This window comes from Setaria italica, chromosome VII (assembly GCF_000263155.2).
Source record: "Setaria italica strain Yugu1 chromosome VII, Setaria_italica_v2.0, whole genome shotgun sequence".
NCBI classification, from domain to species: Eukaryota; Viridiplantae; Streptophyta; class Magnoliopsida; order Poales; family Poaceae; genus Setaria; species Setaria italica.
Genome location: NC_028456.1, coordinates 20,822,395 through 20,830,373, shown reverse-complemented (window position 1 = coordinate 20,830,373; position 7,979 = coordinate 20,822,395). Strand labels below are relative to the sequence as shown.

The 7,979-nt window shown below is 42.3% G+C and overlaps 1 pseudogene; it reads right to left on the bottom strand.

Annotated features, from left to right (window-relative positions):
- Positions 1-6,205: 6,205 nt before the first annotated feature.
- On the bottom strand, positions 6,206-7,861 carry LOC101780225 (annotated as a pseudogene).
- Positions 7,862-7,979: the final 118 nt, after the last annotated feature.

Here is a 7,979-nt window from a genome sequence, read left to right as displayed (position 1 = left end):
GCCCTCCCCGATAACCTGGAACCTTTGAACCCTAATCCTAATCTGATTGTGTTCTCCGAGTCCGGCGAGCCGGCCATGGACTTACTTTTTGCTATTTTATTTCCTCTGATGAAGAAGTAACACATGGGCTCTCGATTTAACTCTAAATCAAGAGCCCTCTCTATTTAGTAATGTGATATTGTGATACATCCAGTCCACTACCCCTCACTCAAATTTTTAAAGCAAAGGCAATTAGTAAATTTCCACCATGTACAAAATTCACAAAAATTATGTTTATGTTTTCTTGAGGAGTGCCCCCTATCAAATCTTGGTTGGGTCCGCCCCTGCCCCCTGCTGAGGTCGACGTACTTGCCTTGTTTGTCAAGTCCGCTCACTGTCGCTGGATCGGAGCTGGTAGCTCGCTGCATCAAGTGAAGCCAATACATTTATTTTTTTTATGCTGAAAGATGCTGGCCCGGTAAAGCTGGCCTCTCTAGGTGCCAAAAAATATTCCTAACATCTTACTTTATGTGTTTGTGCGTATGCATGGGCATGCGATATATTCAACGAGGTCAGGTGTCCTCCTGTCCTTGTCTTGGCCTCCAGTACGCCCGCAACTTGAACACTGCTGGGTAAAGCGAGTACTGGTTACTAACCCCTCAGTACCGGTTATGCAACCGGTATTGCTACTTCGGTACTAAGAGGACTTTTAGTACCAGGTTAAATAGCCGGTACTAAAGATGTATTTAAAAAATTAACAGCACCCAGCCCCGCATCCCGCCGGCTGTGCCCGGCTGCCTCGCCACCGCGCCTCGTCGGCGTCGGTTGCCCCTCCCCCGCGACCCGCCGGCCACCCCTTCTTCCCGGTCGCCTGCCGCTCCTCCTCGCCGGACCTCTGAGGCGCACGGGTGGCCAGCGGGTCGCGAGGGAGGGGCAGCTGGGCGCAGCCGGCAGGATGTGGCTGGGAGAGGGGCAGGTCCGGCAAGGGGGATAGAGGGAAGCCCCCGTCGCCACCCTTGCCTCCTGCTGCTGCCATTGCCCCAGTCACCAAGAAAGAGAGAGGCCGCCACCCTTGCCCCTATCACAGAGAGAGAGGGTGAGCCCCTTACCTCGTCGGCCTGCCATGCCTCACCCCACGGCTCCCCTGCGTCAGATGCCGCATCCTCCACCCGCACCATCACTCCTAGTCCTACACCGCATCCTCCACCCGTGCCACTGCTCCTCATCCTGCGCTGCATCCTCCGGCCATCGCCTTGCCTAGCGCTGCCTCCACACCTCCTCCCGCCGCCTTTCGTCATCGCAGTGAGGGGCGAGTGGAGGGGGGAGGAGAGGGGCAGCAGCCTCGCACCTTCAGCCTGTCACGCTAGAGGAGGATGGGATCCAGACAGCGGTGTAGAGAGAGAGAGAAAAGATGGGGGCGGAGAGAGAGGACGGGAGCGGGTACGTGGGGGAGTGGATAAGGCGGATGGGGCAACGGGGTACTAAATGTTGGGAGCTCCAACCGGTACTAAAGGTCACCCATTAGTACCGGATGGAGCCTCCACCTGTTAATAAAGGCCCTTAGGCATATTAGTACCAGGTGAAGGCTCCACCCACCACCCGTTACTAATGGGTGACCTTTAGTACCGGTTGGAGAGGGGGGCTTCTGACGAACTAGCCGTTAGACCCGGTACTAATGCTCACATTAGTACTAGGTCAAAAACCAACCGATACTAAGGGCTAGGACCAATACTCAGTTCTCTAGTAGTGGGATCTAATAAAAAGCTAGGCTCCAAATCTTATTTTTTTTCAATATGCTTGACACAAGCCTAATTAATGCGTTACGCGAGGGTGAGTTTATTACTTTCATATATTGTGCACATCTGCATGCCTAAGAATAATTCCATTGTTATTGGATATAATATGAACCAAGTGTCGTACATACATCTATGGGTCCACCAGAAAGTTTGGACAGTCCTAGATATAGGGCTAGACACTGAGACATGTCAAATATGGAGGCTACGGTATAGATGGCAGGATAGGAACTAGTCGATGATTAGGAAAACTATTCGTAGCAATTAGAGTAGGACTTGTCTAATTGAATCCAACTAGTATTCTTGGTAATCAACCAACCTGTAACCCTACCCCTAGCAATATAAAGCGAGTCAGGAACCCCTTCCAAAGCAATTAAATCTAACAAATACACAGGATGTAGGGTATTACACAATCTAACAGCCAAAACTTGTCCAAATCATGTGTTCGAGTTCACCTTCGAGTTCCTGATCTTGGCGAGCCCCACGCACTAAACACTACATCGGGCACCCTCCCTTGGTAGGTTATCGGGTCTAAACACCGACAGCTGGTGCGTCAGGTAGGGGATCTCACTGAAAATCCACTGGCGAACTCGATGGCCCAAGTCATCATCAAGCCAATCGTCGCGTTCGAAGTAGGCGCGACGTCCATCTTCGGCTCCTGCGTTGGCATCGCAGACGGCGCTGGAAATTTTCACCGCCACATTGCACTAGCCCCGAAGAAGAAGCAGCACACCATAAAGCTTCATTGTCAAGCCCTGGAGGATGTCGTTGAGAAATTCGGTGAATTTTCAATTTCTAACTTAGTCAGAGAAATAACGTAATAAACATCTCACTTTGCTTTTGCTTTTCACATAGGTCCAAGTATGAACTTGTTTGGTAGAGCTTCACGTGATTTTGATTCTCTATGAGAGTAGATTCTCTAAGAGAAGTGACTATGTGGTTGAAAGTGATTCTCTTTGAATCTCTATAATAAACTTTATGGATAAATATTTTGTGTGCGAGAAGTGAATCAGGAGACACTAGTTTTCTCAGCTCCCACCCCTCTAGTTCATTTCAGAGCACCTCATAGAATTAGCACAGAATCACTTCTACCTAGAAAATTGTTTGGCAGTGCTCCTCCTGGATTCAGCCTAGAAGTTGTATGAGAGCTCTGCCTAACGCACCCTATATATCTATCTTTCCATGTAGCTACCTACTAAGGGCCTATTTGTTTGACTTGCAGCTTTCAGAGCTTTTTTTTGGAAAACTGCGGCTGGCTTGTCAACAATAATTTTACAAGATGTTTTTATCTTTCTGGGCTTAAAAAAATATGAAAAACTTAGAAAACTAAGCTTTTTTAGCTTTTCATAGAACTCAGCTTTTTTGAGCTTCTGATTTTCCGAAAGCTGCACGAGAAGTTCACTGTTTGTTTGAGCTTATGCTTTTTCACGCTGAGAAGCAGCAATACTATCTAAACAGCCTCCATGGATAGAAGGCTCCCTAGATCCCCCGAACGGAGGGTGTGAGGGAATTTTGAAGATTTCCCTAAAATGGAGGGCCTACTAAAGTTCTCTTTTTTGCTTGCCCTCTAAATTTAGGGTAGATGGCTATTTAGAGTATGTGCTGGAGTTGCTCTAATGCAAGCTTGCTTTATGGTGCCTCTAATCTTTCAGCTGTTGTGTACGTGTTCTTTTACTGTAATATACTACTGGGATAAAATCCACTAACCAACATTTTTATATTAAGCCGTTGATCCATGCATGTAGGTCAAGTGAAAAATCACGTGCTGAGCGCTGTACAAAGTGCGGCTCGATGCATGAGTGCCATGCACGCTCTACGGTGAGAGATATAGCTGCTACACTATCAATCTATCATGTGTTACTTTCTAAAAGGTTATATATTATTGTGTCATTTGGCTTTATCGTTTAGAGTTGGTGTGACTCTCACCATATCCAAATCTCATGGAGATCTAGGAAGCAAGAGTTTCTGGGGGGAATTCAGTTGAAAATGGTGCAAATTTCACTAAAAAAATCAGATTTATGAGTTTCTAAAAAGCTAAAAATGTCAACTAGCTAGTAATAGCATGAAAAGAAAATTGAAAGAAACATTGCAGGATATGAAAAAAAAACACACAGTGGCATGTAACTAGCTATCAATTTAATTACTACCCAAATTCGTGCATTACTGTAAGGAATTTTACCAATTTTTGAGTGCATGCATCATGCATGCGGGGCGGTAATGGAGCTTGAGTTGGAGCGCAATGATAGCGACATCGCAACAATAGCTATGAAATATTTTGTGCTCCTTGTGGTGGTTAGCTAGACGATGGTTTTTTGTTGTTGCCATGCGTAAGAATCCTAGTGACAAACTCATATACCTTTTCAAAGCACTTGATTGGAAGACAAACAATAATTGTTTCTTATAGGTGTTATAGATAGTAATGCCAATGCATCAAATTAGATTAAAAATAGAAAGATATCACCCTGCACTAGTACATGTCTACACTGTTTAGGTATATGATGAATTACTTCCTCTTCTCATTTTTATTCATATCCTCGGACTAGTTCTCTGCCATTCTCTTATTCAATTTAACCATAAGAATTTATAGAGCTACTAAGATTATTAGCTAGTTATATTACTACATTTGTCTTTGAAATTAATTCCATAAAAGAATGGTTTTGTTAGGATGTATATATGTAAAAAAAATAATGTCATAGAAAAAAAGTTGTTCAAGTCTCATGGATGTCAAGAAACATAAAAAGTCAAAGACGATGCCAATTGAAAAACGGACATTTCAACTTGAATTGAAAGCATTATTGACACAGAACTACGGGCTCTAGCATTCGTACATTAATTAGGATAATGTACTTCTTGGTTGCTCAGTGTTCTCCAAATCCTGTCCTACCACAGACCCCTTGCTTGTGCACTCTGCTGTGTTCCTTGTGATTGAGACCATTAAAATACAGGCAAATCTGTAATTTTCAGTGTATCGCAGGAAATCCACTCAAGCTGGAGGTGATGGCATCCGCGATCCTTTTCCAGATTGTGGTTAAGCCCATGATTAAGCTTGTCGATTATATTAAGCTAGGATTGATTGATGGGTGGACCCGCAGGAAGCCCTCCAGCCAAGCAATCATCCTTGAACAAAACTAAAATATTTGATCTCTCCTAAGACAAATATTAAATTACTACTATTTCAATGGATATATATATATATAATATGCCATTTTAGCTAACCTTGCTGTGATCTCGTCATTCGTTTGGTGCATTGATGATCTACTATTTTTGTCACTTACTTTTGTTAATACATGGTGCAAGAGGGAGGATCAGGAAGTTAAGGATTATCCTAGTTTGTTAGGAGTCAAGTAATAAACCTCTTTATACAAAAAAGAAGAGCCGCATCAATCAAAGACAAGCAAGGTTTTAAATCTCCCGTTATAGCTGTCTCTATGGTCCGCAACAGCCAGGACACCGCTAGCTATTTGTTCTCACACACAATTTAGCCACTATAGCCCGCTATAACCTCATTTAGCTTCGTTATTAGCTGTTTTAGAGTCTTGCTGCTAAATCCCTTGACCTATTATTTAAAACATTGAAGACAAGTAAGAAACAATCAATCTAGCTAACGGCCGGTAGTGTTTACCCGTCATGGATATATAAGGGCCATGCATGACATTCTCTTTGTAGCTAACGACACCTTACACAAATAGGGATGCTCGATCAAACAAACTTCAATGGTTCTAATTTTCCATTTGAAATAAACAGCCATATCTCAACTACTAACTCATTTTCATTTGGTCTTTTCTCGATTCATTTGGAGCACGCATATGAAACGGTCTTGCAGATTGATGGTAATAACACCTTTGCGTAGGCCCTGCATGCTGCCTTTCCTCTCTCCCAGCCGCACAGTATAACATATTATTCCTCGTGCTGTTCTGTTGGCGCGTCCGTGATCAAGGCCACGATTGTCATACTCCTGCTCCGTCGCGGCACGCTAATTTTAACGAAGAAGGTGTGGATTCTATCCCACATGTTGTCCAGAAACTGAATATATATATGCGTATAGGTATATGTATATATACATGTATGGGAAAGTGATGAGAAAATGGTTACTGGGTAAAGTGTAAAATGTATGATGGTTTTGCGGTGAAGCAAGCTTTCAGGCCAACTTTATCTGGACAAAACATTCAGCAAAAGGAAATAAAAACTCGAGTAGGGAAACAAGGCAAAGACACGACGAATTAAGCCGCTGACAGGAAACAAATACGGATGCCAAATGAAAACACACTACGTTTAATTGTCACAATAAAGTAGCAAGAACAGGTAATCAGAAGAACATATGGTTGGAGTCTTCAACAACTAGTTAAGAGTGGATGGTAGCGCACTCCATTCAACAAAAGCAGACAACAATCCTCCGTGCAACAATGCTGTACATTTCTGCATTCAAACATTGATCACATTATGGAGCACTTCTCATCCACCCATCTGAACTTCTCATAAAACCGCCGAGCTTTGTCATTTTCCTGATGAGCCTTCTCTAGGCTCTCCCTGAGTTTCCGGATCTCCTCCTCAGACCTCAACTTTGCTTCTGCTACCTCACTCTCCACCTTCTGTCTTGCTTTCTGTTCTTCCATTAGCTGGTTTTGTAGCTTCCCGATCGAACTGTTAAGCTTTTCTTCCACCTATTAATGATATATATTTATATTCAAACTATTAGAAACAAACTTGTGGGATTCATGACACCTCAATAAACCAGTAAATCAGATAAAAGGAAAAAAATCCTAGAAAATTGCTGAGTACTCAGAAGGAAAATAAACAGAGAAACATATGGTAGCATAAACTACAGTTAGTGAATAAAAGTGGAATATTCAAATGTAGCCACACAACATTAGTATAGCAGTTCCCTCAGCTAGTTTGAATAATAGACTACAGTTCCCTCAGCTAGTTTGAATAATAGAAACCATGATTATGGATAAGATTTGCTTGTTTTCAAAGAAAAATGAGGCAGAGAACATAATCAAGCTCAAGCTTCTCGCAATGTGCAGTTAGTATAGCAGTTTTAAAAGGCACCAATAGATTTCCCATAAAGCAAAGAGCAAAACAGCATCCAGAAGAGAGCAAATTATTGACATTCTTGTATGGACATTTACAAATAGAGATCTAAAAAATCTTGTTATCAGTAAAAGATAGATATACTAAATCAGACTGTAATGCTAAACATTAACAAATCAACCATATACCAAAAGAATTATATTACCATCTTTGTGATGAGCATAAGGTATTGGTCGTACATATCTTTCTTTGACTGGGACATTTCTTCAGCAGTATATCCCTCAACATCTATCTCTTTCTGCCTCCCATGCACTTCCTGCAACAATAGAGCAAAATATACACATGAGAACTAAAACAAATTCCAAAAACACGGTAGAAGTTTAGTTTAACCACACCTTAATCTGAGTGAACATTTGATTGGAGAATGGTGGACGTCAGTGTCTGATATAACAGAGTCAACAGCCTCGAGCAATTTCTTGAGTTGTTGTTGTTGGCATGCTGCATCACTGGTCCTGTTATCGAAGAGGACAACCCTATGTGCACATAGCCTCACCAGCTCCTGTGAAAAATAGAGCGCCAAACATAAATCACAGACAAAAAGATCATGAATAATTGGAGTCCTCAGAATCTGACCCAATGAGAGACACTAAAAGGTACATGTTAAACAATATTGGATAGAAATGAAAATGACCTGCAGATATCTTGCCCGCTTATTGGATAGCATTTTCTTGAAGGTGCTCTCCCCTACTTGATCCCCATTAGTGAAAACTAATATCATGTGGTTGGAGATACTATCACCGAAAAATATTTTGATGGACTCGACTGTATTCACATCTTCATCCAAAAACCGAGTGGCAGCTGAAAACACCAGAAGCATCGCATGTATCCCGTCCTTGGACAAATCCATACACTTAGCGATCTCCTTACGGGCATCTTCTGTTGTACTAGCGTTCATGTCAAATAACCCTATGTTCAAAAAAAAAGAGTGTAAGAAGTCTTCGGTAAAGAAGTCATACATTTTGTTCATATGCAGCATGGAAACAAGTACAAGTACCCATACAAAGCTATAGTACTACTTTGGTTCCAATTCAATGTTTTGAATAAATAAAAAGCTACAAGCAGTATGAATTTTCGGAGTACACTAATGGAAAATCGGAAGTGGTTATGAATCATTTA